Source organism: Schistocerca serialis, chromosome 4 (genome assembly GCF_023864345.2).
Source record: "Schistocerca serialis cubense isolate TAMUIC-IGC-003099 chromosome 4, iqSchSeri2.2, whole genome shotgun sequence".
Lineage (NCBI taxonomy): Eukaryota > Metazoa > Arthropoda > Insecta > Orthoptera > Acrididae > Schistocerca > Schistocerca serialis.
In genome coordinates, this window is record NC_064641.1 from 98514448 (window position 1) to 98536123 (window position 21676).

Below are 21676 nucleotides of genomic sequence, written 5' to 3' on the forward strand. Positions count from 1 at the left end.
TAACATAGTTAACTTCCCGAAAAAGTTCTGGAACAGGTATATTTCCTCTCAAGCAGTATCCTTATCCCCGTAGTACTGCAGTCCCTCGATCTGAGGAAATGCTTCCGTTTCACTGCATGGAAAGCTAGCAAACCTTCTTCAGCAGATAGACGCTTTATTTTGTCGTTTATCATGTCATTATTTGCACGTTTCGTAATAAGATACATCATACTGTGTGACGAAGTTTTGCATCAAACACCTAGCTAGCCTGAAACAGCTAGGCTGTGTTTCTTCACATTAATATATCACACAGCAGATCCACCTCGATGGTGCTAAATAATTTCTAGCTTTGGTGTTCTAATTTCGGAAGTGGACACTCAGCCTTAACTTCATCAGTACACACATACTTTGTTTCTGTCATTTCTGTTTCAAAATATCACACCAAGTATCATAACCATCAGCAAAAACACTCATTGTTTTTGGAATTTCTGTAAACAGTTTCAAAATATCCCATCAAGCAACTTAAGCAGAGTCTCTAACGGCCTAAAACCACAGTGCGGCGGCACGAATCAAAACGCAATGCACAAGAAAGCAGAAGTACCAAACCGCTAGCAATGTGAAACCATCACACCTTCAGAGATCGTGCTTCGTTCGGTTTGTTTTAATCAAAGAGTGCATTTTCTTCATTATCTGGGCATGACCACAATCGTTCTCTGTTTTGTTACGCTACATGCTGCTTAAAAAGACGGTACTTAACAGGGCGGTTAATGAAAGCGGGACAAAATGATCCCAGTACGTTTTTTTCTCGGGACAACGGGACACTTAAGGGGGGTAGGACGTTAAACGGGCCGACTTGGAGCAGGAGAGGGACCACAGGACATTTTCTTTTCTTCTGTCTATACTTTTACAAAGAAATTAATGAAAGTTTGCCAGTATAACCGGGAAGGATTCAGGATTCACACTCATAGCAGTGGAAGTGCAAAAATATGACAAAATTATTTTTTTTTAGATATGAAATTCCATCATTTTTTAACTTACTGTTGACTGCATTTGTTGCTATGGGTACATTTTTCTTCACAAGTAAGGGAGATTCTTTGATGAATTTTACACAGCATACAAACTATGCTTACTGGTGTATGAAACTCTAGAATTTTCCTAATGTATTAAAAACTGTGGTAAAAATTGAGATAATTAACTACAAAATTTGATTTTTCCTAAATATAAAGTTTAAAACGTAACAGCTCATTCATTTTTTCGTAAATTAAATAGATTCTAGAGTTTCAGACTCCTGTAAGCATGGGTTGTATGCTGTGCAAAATTCATCGAACAGTCTCTCTCTTATTTATGAAGAAAAGTGTACCTATAGCAACAAATGCGGCCAATAGTAAGTGAAAAAAATGATAAAATTTCACAGGTAAAAAAATTATTTTGTTATGTTTTTGAACTTCCGCTGCTACGAGTGTGAATCCTGAATCCTTCCTGGTCATGCTGACAATGTTTCATGAATTTACTTGTAAAAGTATAGACAGTGGAAATTAAAATGTTCTGTGGTGCCTTTCCTGCTCAAAGTCGGCCCGTTTGACGTCCTACCTCCCTTACGCTAAATAAGGGGCGATCCCGTATAATTAAGGGACGTGTGGCCACCCTACAGTACAGTGGTTTGCGGAATGTATTTGTAGATATCGATGAATAGAGCCCACGGTGCACCATGTGAAGCGGAAATCAGGTAGGAGCAGCACCCGGTGACGTCACCGGCGCACCGGTCGTCAGCTGGACTGCAGAGCGGAACGCGTGAGACGTGGCGGGGCCATTGATTCATGGCGCCTAGGGGCATCGGCCTACGCCAGGGCGCTAATTACGCCGGACACCGCAGCGCGGCGCTGGCGTCTCCTGTCCCGGACGCCACACATCCAGCCCACACTTCATTCCGAAAATTCCGCCACGTACTGCGACCGCTGTCCCAGAGGAGCGGTTTCCCGGCCTCGCCGTAGCGGTGCACCAGTTCGCTGCGTGATGCCATTAGCAGAGAAATATTCCAGAGCGGCACGAACTACTGAATACAGTGGCACAGTGCAAGCCTACAGAAGTACATACGGTCTACGTCGTTAGTTGGGATACTTTAACTCATTGCCGCAGATGAAATCAACTAGATTAGTAGTAGACATGCAACGATGTTTTGAAAGTGCATCATTAATCGTTAAATATGATCACGGTTTATTAACTTTATCACCATACTTTAATAAAAGTATTCCTTCAGATGCAATGTTAAATCTCAAAGAATGGGGACTGAAAGCAAAATATTTCCCAATCTGGTGACGTGGTCTGTGCTCAGTTATGGAAACCATTTCCGATACGGAACGATAGCGAGGGATTTATTATGGAGAGCAGAAGGGTTATCTAATGGCAGCACATTCAGCACATTCTACAGTTCGTTCGCCTCCAAACTTTTTCAACGGACTGCTTGAATAAGTCGGAGCCAAATCCTCCATCCATTGCCCCCCCCCCCCCCCCTCCCCAAATCCACCACCACCACAGTGATCTCTGAGATCATTGTCAATAAATCACTTTATCCTTCTTAATGGAAACATGTTTTATAGACCAAGTTTCAGGAAATCCACTGTGATACATCATAGCGTAAGATATGCAATAAAAGCAGAAAATAAGTGATTAATATGCAAGATCGAAGTCAAAATATGTCATACGAAGTATAAAACTTTGTGTAGTATGCATGAATTTATTCCCTATATGATCAAAATATGCATAGATGCACTACGTTTAATTGGTATTATAAGCCATGAAGTGAACAATACCAGAGTTGAAGAAGTGAAGCGACATATACAAAACATGCATTTTCATGGAGATCCTGGCTTTAATAATAACTATACCCAAAGTGAGTTTGATTGGAGGCTACATTATAAATATGTTAATTTTTAAAAATTTGTTTGTAACCACCTATCACTCACGAATTTTAAGTACTAATTCTGCAATTCAGAGAAGTAGACAATGAAAGTCTTCAGTTGACTCAGTGATGCAAAGTACAGCAGAAAGAATGATTTCATAAGATATTCGAAATATTATAAAACTTAGTGAGCCGTGGTGAGCTGGCGACAGTCGTACTTTGTTCTTGTATCGTTGAGACCGATTGTGGTTGAGGTAAGCTATCTTTGCCTTTCGTGTGTCTTATCTAGCGGCTTGGCAGGCGAAGAGAGTAAGTTGTTAGCCTTCGACGGGAACCCTCGAGATCTCGTGTCATCGGCGGAGGGGACGAGTGCCAACAGCTGCCAAACCAGTGTGATGACCGTTACATGTGTGGTGTGAAATTGATTGGACGTTGTTCCGACATGGGCAACTTGGAGATACAAGTTCTATGACTTCACTGGGAACAAAATTTGAAGGGAAGCGGTGAAGCTGTGTAAACAGCTCCCTCGTATTGTGTACCTGATATGGAATAAGTCGTCGTAATTGTTTGTTCACAGACACACTTACATACACTCCTGGAAATGGAAAAAAAGAACACATTGACACCGGTGTGTCAGACCCACCATACTTGCTCCGGACACTGCGAGAGGGCTGTACAAGCAATGATCACACGCACGGCACAGCGGACACACCAGGAACCGCGGTGTTGGCCGTCGAATGTCAGCCAGTTTGCCGTGGCATACGGAGCTCCATCGCAGTCTTTAACACTGGTAGCATGCCGCGACAGCGTGGACGTGAACCGTATGTGCAGTTGACGGACTTTGAGCGAGGGCGTATAGTGGGCATGCGGGAGGCTGGGTGGACGTACCGCCGAATTGCTCAACACGTGGGGCGTGAGGTCTCCACAGTACAGCGATGTTGTCGCCAGTGGTCGGCGGAAGGTGCACGTGCCCGTCGACCTGGGACCGGACCGCAGCGACGCACGGCTGCACGCCAAGACCGTAGGATCCTACGCAGTGCCGTAGGGGTCCGCACCGCCACTTCCCAGCAAATTAGGGACACTGTTGCTCCTGGGGTATCGGCGAGGACCATTCGCAACCGTCTCCATGAAGCTGGGCTACGGTCCCGCACACCGTTAGGCCGTCTTCCGCTCACGCCCCAACATCGTGCAGTCCGCCTCCAGTGGTGTCGCGATAGGCGTGAATGGAGGGACGAATGGAGACGTGTTGTCTTCAGCGATGAGAGTCGCTTCTGCCTTGGTAACAATGATGGTCGTATGCGTGTTTGGCGCCGTGCAGGTGAGCGCCACAATCAGGACTGCATACGACCGAGGCACACAGGGCCAACACCCGGCATCATGGTGTGGGGAGCGATCTCCTACACTGGCCGTACACCACTGGTGATCGTCGAGGGGACATTGAATAGTGCACGGTACATCCAAACCGTCATCGAACCCATCGTTGTACCATTCCTAGACTGGCAAGGGAACTTGCTGTTCCAACAGGACAATGCACGTCGGCATGTATCCCGTGCCACCCAACGTGCTCTAGAAGGTGTAAGTCAACTACCCTGGCCAGCAAGATCTCCGGATCTGTCCCCCATTGAGTATGTTTGGGACTGGATGAAGCGTCGTCTCACGCGGTCTGCACGTCCAGCACGAACGCTGGTCCAACTGAGGCGCCAGGTGGAAATGGCATGGCAAGCCGTTCCACAGGACTACATCCAGCATCTCTACGATCGTCTCCATGGGAGAATAGCAGCCTGCATTGCTGCGAAAGGTGGATATACACTGTACTAGTGCCGACATTGTGCATGCTCTGTTGCCTGTGTCTATGTGCCTGTGGTTCTGTCAGTGTGATCATGTGATGTATCTGACCCCAGGAATGTGTCAATAAAGTTTCCCCTTCCTGGGACAATGAATTCACGGTGTTCTTATTTCAATTTCCAGGAGTGTATTTTAAACTTTATTGGTTCAAATGGCTCTGAGCACAATGGTACTTAACGCCTGAGGTCATCAGTCCACTAGAACTTAGAACTACTTAAACCTAACTAACCTAAGGACACCACACACATCCATTCCCGAGGCAGGATTTGAACGTGCGACCGCAGCGGTCTCGCGGTTCCAGACTGAAGCGCCTAGAACCGCACGGCCACTCTAGCCGGCTTTTAAACTTTATTATTATTATGGGAGACTTTCTTGGCCTAGTTAAATGGTGGCCGTTATTTGAAAATTTTCTCAGAAGTTTTTTGGTGTCTCTTGCCATCAAATGATTTTATGTTGCTGTTTTTAAAGCCTGCACTCTATTAATACAGTCGTCCATGTGTGAATCAAAGATTCTGCCTAGTGTTTCTATGTTTCAGAGTTACTGGAATGTCTTCGTGATTTGGGCTGAAACTTTTAACTGTGCCAGCGCCTTGGCGGAGAGTGAAATGTCATCAGAGGTCTAGGCTTTGCAGTGTTTAACAACCTGGCCACTATCGGAGTTGGTCACGTATCCCCTTCCAAAGTTTAGTACTTATCTTCCTTCCGTCAAGGCGAGTTAAGCCGGTAGATATATGTTTTGTATGTAGCCTGTTTGTATATGAACTTGTTTTCTTAAATACTACGGACTGGCAACTGGCTAAACCTTAAACCGCATAGCATCCGCTGAGTTCCTTGTGCAGCTTTTTCTAGTAATTTCTTATTAGCACGTCTGAGTACGTAAATATTTACTTTTACGGTCAGTGTCTCTGTTGTAGTTTTTTAATCAAGTGATTTTATCATGTTACATAGTGGTATCTTAGTTTGGCACTAGTGATCAAGTGTTAGTAAACCATCATTTACCTTTGACTGTTTCGTTATATCTATTATGAGGGAAGACCTATATGGGAGTTTGAAGTTCTCAAGTTTGTCAGTAACCCCCTTTCTTAATTTGGAATTGATTGTTAGAGTAAAGAGTACGTTGAATTTCTAAGTGTACATGCAAAGTTTTATCTAGTGGCTCGTCCAAAATTTGTAATTCTCAAATTATTTTGTTAAAGGCGTAATGCCAATAAACGGTCTTAATTATAAAGTCTGAGTACCAACCATAATTCCAACCCGCTTCCTCTTTTATTTAAGATACACTGTGCAAGAATGGTACGACTAAGTAATTACATATCACTTAGCTAATGAATACTCTAAATCTGTTATCGATGTACCTATGAAATGAAACAAAATGAAAGAAGGAACCATCGACTCGGCCCTTCTGAAATTTTTGTGGAGGAGCAGTACTTTTTCCAGCAATAAATGGACTCATTCAAAATCCGGAGAAGAGATTTAATCGAAATGGGGGATTCTTATATTCAATTGAAGTAACTGAAAGCTTAGCTAAGCTATAGGAATTGAAAGTTTTCTTTGAGAATATGGTATCGCTAACCGAATTGAAAGCAGAGTGCACATTATTGTGTGAGAAATGGTGTCATCACGAAAAATCTCTCCTCCCTATGAAATGTCTGTTGCTGTGGGATGCTTGTGACAAGTACTTCTGTCCAAACATAGGAAATATTTTCTGTGTACAGTATTTGCGTTCCTACCAGTGTCAAAATGCTTGAGAGATCATTCTTCACAAGGAAATGAGTGAAGACTGACTTGCGGAATATAATGGACAGTGGTAGAGTGACTGGACCAGCGTTAATGCCAGTACACTGTCCTCTTCCATTGAAAGCTGAAAAAAAGCACTCCGTCTTCAGGCCACGATTGGCCTACCGGGACCATCCGACCGCCGTGTCGTCCTCAGAGGAGGATGCGGATAGGAGGGGCGTGGGGTCAGCACACCGCTCTCCCGGTCGTTATGATGGTATTCTTGACTGAAGCCGCTACTATTCGGTCGAGTAGCTCCTCAATTGGCATCACGAGGCTGGGTGCACCCCGAAAAATGGCAACAGCGCATGGCGGCCTGGATAGTCACCCATCCAAGTGCCAGCCACGCCCAACGAAGATTTCTTAAATGTCATGGCAAGAGAAGGGACACTAAGACTTTTGCTACAGTTAGCAAATAAAGTTCTGTGGTACTTATACGTGTGATAAAAAATTAATGTTATAAGTTACTTAGTAGCAAATTTCAATTACAGCAAAATTTTTTTGAAATAATTGACTATCTAACTTTTACGTAAAATAAATGTTTGTTTCGTTGATAGAACTAAACAATCTTCAATGAATACTCCGATTTTATATTACACAGACAGTGTAAGGAAATTACTTCGTCGTACTACATTATAATATTTTTAATGCAACTATTAACTCAGTTTATCGTCCACCTGTGGCGATCATGTAAGGAAACATATGTAAAACACTCACATAACGATTTGTGCGCCTGAACTGTATATTAAATATTGATTTAAGCTATTTAAAATAATTCAAATTAATTATTTTCACTCATTTCCTTTGGTTTAATAGTTTTTATTCTTTTAACAGGAGTTTTATTACTTCCTTCAGACTGTAATGTTTCTCAGCTGAAGATGCAAAGCTACAAAATTATTTTTTTTTTCCTTTTATAAGAGCACTTACCTTAATTTTGCAGTTTGTTATTTGTTTATATGGTAGACCTTAATTAATTTTAATTTGAATTGCGTAATATTTCGACAATATCCGTAATTTTTCGATATTTACATCAGAAGGCGACTAGAGATCGTCATTTTCTACTATTTACCTGTGCATAAGGATGGGTCACTTGGGAAACAGATTTATATCATGTCTTCAAGTTGTATAGCAAGAACGATATTGTACTGTGAAATGGCTTATTCGCAATGTCCTTGGAACAGTGAGGCCAACAATCACAACTCTCATGTATTTGTACAGAAACGTGATATGAATGACGGCCTATTTTGTATATCGTTGAGGGTTTTGTTAGCTTGACGATTGTATTCTAATTAGTCTGGCAATAGAGCGATGTCATCATATCGCCAAACAAAGAAATATTTAATTGTGCATTTATGTAACAGGTTTCGACATATCAAGGAGTCGCAGGTTTAGTATTGAAAAAAAGAACGGGCAAGAACGTAGCCAGGTCACTAGTGTAAGGTGCCAGAAGGAAAGATGATCAATTTGGCACCTTACATAAGGGTTTTGCACATCATAACGAGAAGGTGAATATGACACCCAACCTACTTTGGCAGTAATGAGCAGATTTGCTTATAAGTACGTAATGCAAAAGGGATGACACTCAATCGACAGTATTAACATACCACTCCTATATAATGCATGTCAATGAGCAGAAGGTGAAACAAGCCATGAGAGGAAACGTTTTGTGTGGAAGCAGATGCAGGCAGAAGCAGAGGCCACACCATGGGAGGCACCATAAAAACCTCTTAAGGGGCATCCCGCAGTGGGAATCGGTGACCGGACAGGTGATGCATACTGGAAAGCAAGTAACAGGCCACCAGAAGTAGGACAGAAAGAAGCTTTAGAAAACTGCGTATCGGAATTCCAAATGGATACGAACAAAACCAGTGACGCAGTTGATCACGACAACAGCGAGTGGTACACATGTGAGGTACGTATGTAACTTTTAGGAATCTGGAGCGAGCACGAAACGTCCCATTTGCGGAAACGAACTAGGAAGGAGTAAAGTGCCGATATTTCTACGCAGTTTATTGGTAGGGCCATTGCGATTGGCAGAGGGAGTATCCACAAGATAAGGGGAATGCTCCTATTGGTCGAAAAAAGCCGTGACGTTGAGAACTAAAGAACCCAGATGCGGAGACAGTTTGGCTACAAGAAAGACGAGCGCAAAATTTTCAGGGACTCATTTCTGAACAGGCATCAAGTGCCCAATGGAGCACATAATGCTCTGTACGAGGCAGAGGAGAAATCTGTGTGACCACTGCGTTCACTGCAGCTGACATTCAGCTATAAATTAGCTGTAGCGTCTATGAGCTCCAACTGTGGAGAAACGAACCAGCCACCTAGTTAACTGATCTTGTGAGGACTGAGAGGGCATTCTAATACGCACGCTGCTCCAGCCATGCGAGTGAATATCACCATATTCCAAGACTAGGGATGAGTACATGTTTTCTCAGATAATGAGAAAATTAGGGAGGGATTCTGCTGGAAAAATCAGCAAAGGCTTAATTAATTTTTATAGGAATTTCAGAGGATGAGAGAACCCATGCAGACAACACCTCATCTCAGGTAAGGTAAATACCGTCAGCGGATGTGTAAACTTGTTGGTTCACCAGCTTGCGTCCACTGTAAATTCGAGCTACCTTGGGTAACCTTTTGCCCAGCTTCTCCCAAAACTAACCATCCTCCATAGACTTGATTGTCATCCTAAATAGTAGTGAATTTTGAACCGGAATGAGATGAATTATCGTTGTACTGGCCAACATCCTGACGTACTCATAAGAAAAACTTTGTAAAGAATCTTCTAGTTAAAATTTAGCATTGTTGTGTTTAGGATTATTTAACTGTGTGACGACGAGATGCGTTCGTTTGACGATTGTCATAACACTGTCACATTGCAAACTGCGTAAATGGGTGTATTTTTGTGATAAGATTGCAATATTAAATTAAAACATTTACAGCTTACATAGTTGTTGTGTCCTCAAAACCTTACACTGGTATTGGAGGAAGGGGTTCGATTTGTTAATTTTCAGATATATATTAAAAGACACCGGTTTTCGAATTTATGACCCATGATCAGTGGCGTCTGATACAGAGGAATAAGCTAATATATATACAGCAGAAATAAGAGAGAAAGAACAAAAAATAAAAAATAAAAATAAGAAGAATAAAAAAGTTACAATTTGTATATAAATTAACACAAAACTACTACAATAAGAAATCAATATCCATACAAGCGAAGATTAGACATTATAATTCAGTTATTAGGACAGAAGCAACTTATGGATCAGAGTGCCTAGCACTGAATAAGAAAAGCGAACTAGGAGAACTAGAAAAAAGAGAGAGAAAAATACAAAGAAAAATTCAAGGTCCTGAGGAAAACAAGGACAATGGGTGGATTAAGAGGAGAAATGAAGACTTAAACAAAAATACAGAAAAGATTACAGATACAATGAGGAAGAGACGGCTAAAATTTTATGGACATTTAAAAAGAAGGGAAGAAACACGGATTATAAAGAAAACTTTTAATTACATTAGTAAGCTGAAAAAACTGTGGGATGGATACCAGCAGTAAAGAAAGACACCAAACAAATAGGTGTTACAGAAGAAATAACACGTGACAGGAATCACTTCAGCCTACTGATAGAAAAAGCAAACTAAGAAGATGAGGCAAAACCTCGACCCAAGAGAGTGTGGACAGATGAGCAGAGACGAGTAGTTGGTGAGAAAATGAAGATGTACTGGGAAGAATGGAAGAAAAAGAAACATAATAAGTCTTAAGTTGTATGTGGCCCATAGCTGGCCAAATTCATAAATTAAAAAAAAATTGTATATATATATATATATATATATATATATATATATATATATATATACAGTAGTATAAGTGTAGTTACATTATGCACTTCTACAGTAATTACGTGTTTGTCAGTTAATACAACAGGGTCTGAAATATGTCCTATAATATAGTACACAGTTTGTCATGTACGCTACTATTGTTAAATTTTAGGTAGTGACAAGTCTTGACAATGTTTGACACAGCTATCATCTGGAGTAAACATGGAACTGACAGGTCAAGAAGTCTACATTATCTATCTTCTGTTACTTCTAAGTTCTAAGATTTTCACACACACACACACACACACACACACACACATATATATTTATATATTTATATATATATATATATATATATATATATATATATATATATACGTTCATTGTTGAAGATTGTAATTTACATAATTCTATGAATGCATGTCACAGTCATACATAGATATGATATATGATTAGACAGCTCCGTCAAACATTATCAACAATTCTCACTGCCCAAAATCTGACAGCTGTAACGCCAATGACAAATTTCGTAGTATGTGATAAGACATATTTCAGATCCTGGATTAACTGACAAGTACTTCAGAGCTATAAAAGTGCATAGTGTAAATATACTTGTATTAACTGCTATATATATGTACAATTATGATTGTATAGGTATGTATGCACGTACAGTTCTTCCTTCTTCTGTATCAGATGCTACTGACGATGTGTCATAGAACCGAAAACCGATTTTGGCAAATAAGACATTTCTAGTACAGCTTATGGTATATAGAAGATGTCATTTAATTAAAATATTCTCTTTAGCAATTTAGACACCTTCTCCCCTTTTGTTAAAATCCTGGCTGCGTCCTTGTCCATACTCCCTCCAATACGAAATTGTGAATCCTTTATATCTCAGAATATGTGCTATCAACCGATTGCAACAGACACATTATTTAAAAAGAATTTAGTGAGACAGAGTACGTTTTATTTATAGGTATCGTGGCCGTTGTTATTTCTAGTAAATCTGCTGGGTTAGTTACAGAATAATTTTCCTGAGCGATTAGTAAAATGTGGAGTTCACTAACAGTTTATTAACCATCATGGTTGCTTTCGGTCGTTAGATGGACAGTTTCGGCCTGCTTCACCATCTTCAGGTCAGGTCTGTACTAATCAACACATGTGTCGTCAGAGAAAAGTTCTACTATAAAGAAACACTTTATCAGGACCACCGTTCTGAAACAGTGAGAAAGATGTGCATATTTTATTTTAGTACGTCAAAGACTAGGCGAGATCGAAATTAAAAGTAACTTACAATCAACGTTTGGGTAGAAGTACGCGTTATCTTGGAAACGCATTGTGTTGATAAGCGCGCGTTAGATTTTCATGTTCGAAACACGTTCCAGGAGAGAATGGACTGTGATGACGCTACAAATAAATCAGATCCGTAAAGTATCAAAACAAATGTCATCATCTGTGGTAATGGTAATGTCGAAAACCAGCGATGAGCATTAGAGCTAGGGTGTACTTTATGTAGGAAATGGAAAACGATCGGAATTCTAACAGCCATATGAGACCAAGGAAACAAAACAAGTTAAATTTATGCTGCAAAATGCGCATTACAGGAAGAAAGAGCACATTAGTTGCCGCGTGTGAAAGAGAGCATTTCACCAGAACTGCAAAGAAGGCAACGGAGATAAGCTGCAAAGCACCCCAGTGTTTTCACTAAAGAAAGTACAGGCATTTCATGAAATACTGCAAGTCGCACTTCTACATGGACACAAAAGTCTGTCGGCGCACTCTGCCTTTGTGCCATGGCTTAAGTGCTAGCCAGTCCTGAATGCTCTCGTCTGAGTTGATGAAATCGTACCAGGGCCGTTGTGGTGTGGGGCCTTTACTGGAGCACCGTGCGCTTTCTATCCATTGCCTCACTCAATTATAGATGGGGCCGCGAAGTACGGGACGTTCACGGTCCAAGGTCAAGCTGTTTGGTGGATTCAGTTTTCAGCAGTGGAGCCGTCCGCTAAATCCTACCTTCACGACTGTTGAGCACTCACAGTGGATGGATAACTGTTTCGTCGAACCTATTTGTGAAGACTACAACGCTGCAGTTTGATAACGGTGGCCACCGGCCGGTATACACGTAAATGATATCTTGCCTTCACGTGACATAACTAGTTGAAAGTGGTGCTTTCCCGTAAATTCGTCAGTGTTACGCTTTAATTGTAATGATTTGTTAGGAACTTGCAGCCGTGTAATGTTAGAGCACCTTGTTATGCTACTTGTGCAGAGTTATTGGTTCTGAAAGTTTCTATTGCGCTATTTTGAAATCATAAAGTAGCACTGCCTAGCCGCTTACAGCTTTATTTGTCGGATTACCAATTTAAAGCATATTATGGCTCATTTAATTCACAACTGTGCCAACTCATAGTTTGTTTCAGAACAGAGTCGGTAATAGTTTGCGTGGCTGTTTAAAATTTCGACTTAGGGCTTTCAGTGCTCTGTCTAACTCTTCACGCAGTATCATATCTCCCATTTCATCTTCATCTACATCGTCTTCCATTTCCATAATATTGCTCTCAAGTACATCGCCCTTGCATAGACCCTCTATATACTCCTTCCACCGATCTGCTTTCCTTTCTTTGCTTAGAACTGTGTTTCCATCTGAGCTCTTGATACTCATACAAGTGTTTCTCTTTTCTCCAAAGGTCTCTTTAATTTTCCTGTAGGCAGTGTCTATCTTACCCCTAGTGAGATAAGCCTCTACATCCTTACATTTGTCCTCTAGCCTTGCCTGCTTAGCCATTTTGCACTTCCTGTCGACCTCATTATTGAGACGTTTGTATTCCTGTTTGCCTGCTTCATTTACTGCATTTTTATATTTTCTTCTTTCATCAATGAAATTCAATATTTCTTCTGTTAGCCAAGGATTTCTAATATCCCTCGCCATTTTACCTACTCGATCCTCTGCTGCCTTCACTACTTCACCACTCAAAGGTACCCATTCTTCTTCTACTGTATTTCTTTCCCCCATTTCTGTAAATTGTTACTTTATGCTCTCCCTGAAACTCTGTACAACCTCTGGTTTAGTCAGTTTATCCAGGTCCCATCTCCTTAAATTCCCACCTTTTTGCAGTTTCTTCAGTTTTAATCTACAGTTCATAACCAACAGATTGAGGTCAGAGTCGACATCTGCCCCTGGATATGCCTTACAGTTTAAAATTTAGTTCCTAAATATCTGTCTTACCATTATATAATCTAGTTAGCTATGATTAAGTTATGCTCTTTGCAAAATTCTACCAGGCGGTTTCCTCTTACATTTCTTACCCCCAATCCAGATTCACTTACTACGTTTCCTTCTCTCCCTTTTCCTACTATCGAATTCCAGTCACCCACGACTATTAAATTTTCATCTCCCTTCACTACCTGAATAATTTCTTTTATCTCATCATACATTTCTTCAGTTTCTTTGTCATCTGCAGAGCTAGTTGGAATATAAACTTGTACTACTGTAATAGGCGTGTCTATCTTGCCTACAATAAGGCGTTCACTATGCTGTTTGTAGTAGCTTGCCCACACTCCTATTTTATTATTCATTATTAAACCTACTCCTGCATTACCCCTATTTGAGTTTGTATTTATAACCCTGTATTCACCTAACCAAAAGTCTTGTTCCTCCTGCCACCGAACTTCGCTAATTCCCACTATACCTAAATTTAAACTATCCATTTCCCTTTTTAAATTTTCTAACCTACCTGCCTGAACAAGGGATCTGACATTCCACGCTTCGATCCGTAGAACGCCAGTTTTCTTTCTCCAGATAACGACTTCCTCCTGAGTAGTCCCCGCCCAGAGATCCGAATAGGGGACTATTTTACCTCCGGAATATTTTACCCAAGTGGATGCCACCATCATTTAACCATACTGTAAAGCTGCATGCCCTCGGGAAAAATTGCGGCTGTAGTTTCCCCTTGCTTTCAGCCGTTCGCTGTACCAGCACAGCAAGGCCGTTTTGGTTAGTGTTACAAGGGCAGATCAGTCAATCATCCAGAGTGTTGCCCCTGCAACTACTGAGAAAGGCTGCTGCTCCTCTTCAGGAACCACACGTTTGTCTGATCTCTCAACAGATACCCCTCTGTTGTGGTTGCACCTACGGTACGGCAATCTGTATCGCTGAGGCACGCAAGCCTCCCCACCAAGGGCAAGGTCTATGGTTCATGGGTGGGGGAGGGTGGGGGGGTAACTACGTATTACATACTATTTCTAGATTCTATTTTACTTTTGATATCACGCTATTGATAATGTAGCTATTTTCATATTACTTTCTGTGGCTGATGATGACAAAGTATATCTTCGAAACCGGTAATCAACAAATTGATAATGAAATTACAGCTGACGGTATTTTTGACAATTGTAATATTACAGTCGACCGTGATCTTCTCCTCATATTTCGCAAGGATAGATATACCGAGACTTCTCACTACTTTCTCTCTACTTTCTCACTACTTTCTCTCTAAAGCTGAACATACTTTGAAAGTGACAAATGCACTGAATTGCGACGTACATTGCACGTAATATCTGATAATGTGTCTGTGTGTCACCGTCTGTAACGAGGATAAGTGCTACGTGCTTGGTACTTTGATGAATAATTACCCAAAGTTAAACTATATAACTACCATAATACAAGAAATCTCCTTGAAAAACGGAAAGTCAGTAGGAGTAAAAACAATCCACTGCCAATTCAAGACAAGAAAGCTTTAACAACAGCTATAGATGGTGAGAAACGTCACTGGAAGTTATGACAAGAACAAGATTAACACGTGATTTTCCCGACGAAGGGAGTACTCACGGAGGGTCAATGACAAATGAAAAGTATTAAAACAAGTACTGTGTGAGTATAACTGGAAGGTTAGTAGTGCGTCCGATGTGCTGTCTTGGGTCGCTTCTGGTCCGCAGCGGTGCGTAGCACTGTCATAATACTGAGTTGAGTTTTATGGAGTATTTGAAAATTTTAACTGTTATGTGTAGGTTTCGAGTGCCAGTGTATCACAGGCTCCTATTTAACAGAAGAAAAAGAAAAAGATCACCTCTGCACGGATTCAGAATACATTTCTGATATTTTGTTTAATGGGGCAGGTACTGACAGATTATTCCAGCTGTAACAAATATATTCAGTACTGTGTTTTTATATTATGAGAGATTTGCTTTACTATTTATGACCAAAACAGATTGTATTATACAACCTGCAGAAAATAAAAAATCTGCAGGTTTAGTGTGTAACATCAATACATGTATAACTAATCCGCTAAAGTACTTCATTAGTCTGTCTAACATCATTCGCCTGCCGAAGTGTCTTATTGACGTCGATGTCGTAGGTATTAGAGTAATACTACCGTATTTTGATCTGTTCCATTTATTTTACCTCTTTCGCTATTAGATCCCAACATATTTCCATTGCTCGTTGAGGAACAATCTATGTTTTAATGGTTTGTTCATCGAGGACCAACTCTCGCAGGCAAACGTGACTGGTGATCGTAGTGGTACTGGAATGAATAGTGAGCATGAAATTTCCATTTCAGAAATCTCGAAAGATTCCTTTCGATAACTTAAATGTGTCAAAAGCACTTAACGCTGATTTTGCTCTTCTGTTTAATTCATTTTCTGTGTATCACGTTAACTGCTCCAATTACACGATATTCTCGAACCTATTTGTATGTAAAAGTCATCTGTACATTTTATTTCCAGTCTGATACTGATTAGAAGTTATTTTACCCTAAATACAAATGATGTTCAGGCGATATTTTCTCATTCGGTTTCGGGGTTCATGAGCATTAAACGAACGAAAATAGAAAATATCATTTGCTAAATATTGTAGATAAGATGAGTTATGAGAATATATTGTCCATCACCTGATTTCCAAGTTAGGTTGTTGGGAACTGCCTATAGGACTCTTGAAAAGACTTTTGTCGACATGAAATCATCTTGACTGTTTTGTAAGTGCTTCATTTCTCTACATGCACCACGAAAACAAGCTTTTTTCTTACCTGGTGAAAATCTAGGACAATCTCCAAGCAGTTCGAAACATCTTGTATATCAAGGGGAAGCCGATAGTTTTATTAAATCACCTATCTCGTTAAGTAGAACTAACACAGGTATTTGGTGGTTTCATGGCACTTTTTTCTGGTTTCAGGGTGTTGCTTTTTTTTCACTGAGACTCAATGATTAATTTTGCTTGCTCTTTTCCATTACTATAGCTTGAACAATTTTCTTAAAACTCCACTATCTACTAATACATTGTGTTGCTTCATGTCTGAAATGGCTTCATGTACCTCACTGGTGTGACCTTCAGAATGCCATTATTTTTATAATTTCCTGTGCGGTTTATGATTAACATTTTGTTCTACATAAATATTTACTCATCGAGGGACAGTATAGTTTTCTCTGTGTTGGTATTTATAGTGCCTTCTATTATCTGAGCGGATGGAGTGTGTTATCTACGTAACATTTGTACCTATTTTGTTTTCTTCGCACTCTCATTGTTCTCGTCTTTCTCTTATTAAATCTTCGCCGTACTTCCTCACATCGACTCTATCGACTCTGAGACTTTTCCACACAATTTTTTTTCAGTTTACCATAATCCTTCAAGTCACTGTTATCGTTTAATATTTTGTCTTCTTCTTGGCGCTCGATAATTTTCGCACTTTTGAGATTCGTAATCATGCGCAATTTGTCTATATGATAACACTTTCACCGAAGGACGTTCTTTTACTTCCTTTTGGATACTGTTACAATTTCAGTTCTGTGGCCATTTCGAGCTGTAATAATAACGGGGACTTTGGAAATGACTGTATAGCTGAAATCGCAGTAATATCTAAAGGTGACAACAAAAAAAAAAACAGACACACGGCTAACGTGTCATTATTTACATCATTGTCTTTAATAATTTCCTTGTATCTCTCGCTTCTAAAATTTTACTCAATGTCGTTAAGAAAAGATAGAAGACTGAAATAAACCCTTATTTGGGAGAAGACTAGTTTGCATATGCGGAAAGGAAGAAAAAGAACAGGTAAACTGTAATGGCACTATCAATTATTCTAGAAAGAAGAATTGAGGTGCGCAGGAAAACGTGTTCAGCGTGCATTGACGTAGAGAACGCTTGTAAAGAGCGGAATGGAACATACTGTTTGGGAAATCGAATAAAACTAAAATCAGCTGAGTAGATAAAAGGTTGATTCACCATCTACACAAAAGCAGAGTATATAATTAGATATGTGTAGCACTTAAGAAAGAGACTGGGATAAGAAGAGGTGTCCGACAATGCCGTCCTCCCTCTATTTATTTGATTTATTTTAGTAAAGTGCAACACAAACAATGAAAAGCAGCACAAAAGGGATAATAAATGGTAAACAAATGTTTTTAGTTTCATTTACTGATGTTACAGCAGTCTTAACAGATTCTGAAAAGGGCTAGAACTATATGTTAGAAACTTAGATTATCACAAACTGAAAATAAATACAAACAAGACTAAAAATAACGGGGATAGATAAATCTAACTGACAAGTAAGAGCAACGAGTAGGACAAGAAATAAAATGCTAAAGCTTGTAGATGTATTGTGCTATGTAGGCTGTACAATAACAGATGAAATCAGATGTGTAATGGATATTAAAAGAAGAAATGAAATTAAATTCGTCGAAACACTTACATAGAGCATTTTAAGTTTTGGTTGTGAAAACGAGAAAGGAAAAAAAGTAATACGTATGTTGTTTTGGAGAATGGCTACAATAACATCCTTAATTGAAAGAAATCTAATGAGTGAATATTAAAATAAATTAGAGACAAAAGGACGTTGATTAACATGATACGGAGAAGAAAAACTCAATGTAATGGATACATAATCCGTCAAAAAAGCTTCACAACAATACGTCTTGGAAGGAAAAATCTTGGGAAAAAGAACATAAGGCGGGCCCCCAACATCCATATTTCAGTGTTACCAGCGGCAGCAACTACAACTGGATGGTACAGAAGGTGAGAGGCAGAAGAGAGATTCTACATGAATAAAGCGTTGACGTAAGTGTCTGATGATTATGATGATGATGTTGATGATGGTGACGACGAAGATTACAGAAGATGCTCGTTATCGGCAGCTGACAGGTGGTAACAAATGTTCGTGACAGGAGGCCAGCGTGTTTACGGCCGTTGGCGGCTTGTTTTCCGCTGCGCATATCAGTTCCCCGGCTTCCCACTGACAGACGCGCGAGATTTACACAGCACGGCCCGTCCACTGCTGATTTACTCAGCCGTAGGCGTCACAGAGCACATATTGTTCGTCGTCCCGACGTTCAAATGGGGCGCGTGTAGCAGCTGTTGGCTGCTTCGCTAACCCTGTGTATATTTCAGACATTTACTGTAAACACATGGGGGTTCGGTTTCGCCGGGTGCTTGTCGTATACTTGAGCCCTGAACAATTTCTGTTTCTATACGCCTGAGTTCGTAACATGCAGGCTAGAAAAGTCTCTGTCATCACGCACAGAAAATAGTTCTCCACTAACTTGCTGCCGTCCCTTCCCGCACTTTCATCTACATTTATAATCCGAAAATATTTCATAATCTGAAGCGTTACAATATTTTTTTTCTTTCTTAGCGTGTAAAACTCATCTTGAACAGACAGTGATCTTTCAGTGAACATAATACAGTACTTTGGGAGAAAAGAACTCGCGTTGTGTCTCGACTTTAATCGTAAAACATGTGATTTAACTTTTATCTCCATGAGGAAAACGGTATGCTCTGTCAATTTTTGTCCCTTGTTTCATTCGTGTTTTGTTAGTTGCTTTTATGGTCTCGACTTTGCTTGTATACTTAACGGACATATTATCCATGCAATTCTTCTTGAATAAAATGTAACAACAAAACGAATTCATTGTATTGTGCTTCTTCATTTTAATGTCAAGTTTGATAACTAATCTCACGGGTCAGGAGGTTAGGTTTCTGATCATAATTAACAGACTTGGTGGTGGTGTGTTGAGCCATCATTGTGCCCATCTCACTGAGGTAGTTGCTATTTATATTTATTACATGGAACCTGCTTGTTTTATGTTGACGAGTCCGATTTGCCAGAGCGAGCAGAAAATGCCGAACTTGTAACTTTAACTTTCACAGTCACAGAATTTTTAGCGATGCCAATTTCTGACGTGTTCTCATTACTTGGTTCCAGCGAGAGGGAAAAAACATTTTATCGTAAAACATTTGTTATCAAAAAATTAAATTTAGATTTCTCCCTCTCAGAAGTCGTGGACGTCTGAAGTGATCTGAAACCACAAATCACCAATAAATCAATCCGACTTCGAACATTATTTAATCAGAAAGACTTTTCGCATTTCCTTCTCTTCACAGATCGCATATATTTCGCGTTAACAGTTGCTGGTCGTAACCGATGTAAATGTGGGAACTTGGCTTTAGTTTGCACGCGATATCTGCTTACACAAATAAGGCACGTGATACGTAACACTTTGTGGACAGAAGGGACATTTCACGTGCCTCTCCACCACGTATTTTGACACCACTGATTCTCTCCTACTTCAGCGTGCGTAACGTTCGCCACGATGTATTAGTTTCTGAACTTTGCTATTACTCTCGGTGTGTAATTGAAGCTGGTCATTAGCTCACCTTTCACTGCGTATGGTAGCTGTACATGACCTTAAATAAAAGGATTATTCGCTACACTTCAAAAATAACTATACGATACAGAAAAGTTCAAAATTATAATATCACATTTCGTATAGTATAATGATATCATTAAGATAGTTTTCTTAAATTTATGTGCCAAATATGTTTCCAAACGATAGATATAACAAATATTATCCTCTTATTTTTCAAAAACGTTATTATTTTTGATTTATTGGATTTATTTCGAAATTAATTTATTCATTTTTTTTCATTAGAGGCAACGAGATTGTTTTTATAACTTTTTTTTAAAAAAAAATGCTTCAACGAGAACAATATACACCACTAACCATTAAAATTGCTACACCAACAAGAAATGCAGATGATAAACGGGCATTCTTTGGACAAATATATTATTCTAGAACTGACATGTGATTACATTACCCGACCGAAATTCCGCCCCCTTATCCCAAATGATTCTGCGAACCAAACCTAGAATCAATACTAGAACTGACATGTAATTACATTTTCAAGCAATTTGTGTGCATAGATCCTGAGAAATCAGTACCCAGAACAAAGACCGCTGGCCGTAAGAACAGTCCTGATACGCCTGAGCATTGAGTCAAACAGAGCTTGGATGGCGTGTGCAGGTACAGCTGCCCATGCAGCTTCAACAAGATACCCCAGTTCATCAAGAGTAGTGACTGGCGTATTGTGTCGAGACAGTTGCTCGGCCACCATTGACCAGACGTTTTCAGCTGGTGAGAGATCTGGACAATGTGTTGGCCAGGGCGGCAGTCGAACATTTTCTGTTTCCATAAAGGCCCGTACAGGACGTGCAACATGCTGTCGTGCATTATCCTGCTGATATGTAGGGTTTCGCAGGGATCGAATGAAGGGTAGAGCCACAAGTCGTAACACATCTGAAATGCAACGTCCACTGTTCAAAGTGCCGTCAGTGCGAACAAGAGGTGACCGAGACGTGTAACCAATGGCACCCTATACTATCACGCCGGGTGATACGCCAGTATGGCGATGACGAGTACACGCTTCCAATGTGCGTTCACCGCAGTGTCACCAAACACGGATGTGACCATCATGCTGTAAACAGAACCTGGATTCATCCGAAAAAATGACGTTTTGCCATTCGTGCACCCAGGTTCGTCGTTGAATACACCATCGTAGGCGCTCCTGTCTGTGGTGCAGCGTCAAGGGTAACCGCAGACATGGTCTCCGAGCTGATAGTCCATGCTGCTGCAAACGTCGTCGAACTGTTCGTGCAGATGGTTGTTGTCTTGCAAACGTCCCCATCTTTTGACTCAGGGATAGAATCGTGGCTGCACGATCCGTTACAGCCATATGGATGCCTGTCATCTCGACTGCTAGTGATACGAGGCCGTTGGGATCCAGCACGGCTTTCCGTATTACCCTCCTCAACCCACCTATTCCATGTGCTGCTAACAGTAATTGGATCGGGACCAACGTGAGCAGCAGCGCCGCGATACGATAAACCGCAGTCGCGATAGGCTACAATCCGACCTTTATCAAAGTCGTAAACGTGATGGTACGTATTTCTCCTCCTTACGCGAGGCATCACCACAACGTTTCACCAGGTAACGCCGGTCAACTGCTGTTTGTGTATGAGAAATCGGTTGGAAGCTTTCCTCATGTTAGTGCGTTGGAGGTGTCGCCACCGGCGCCAACCTTGTGTGAATGCT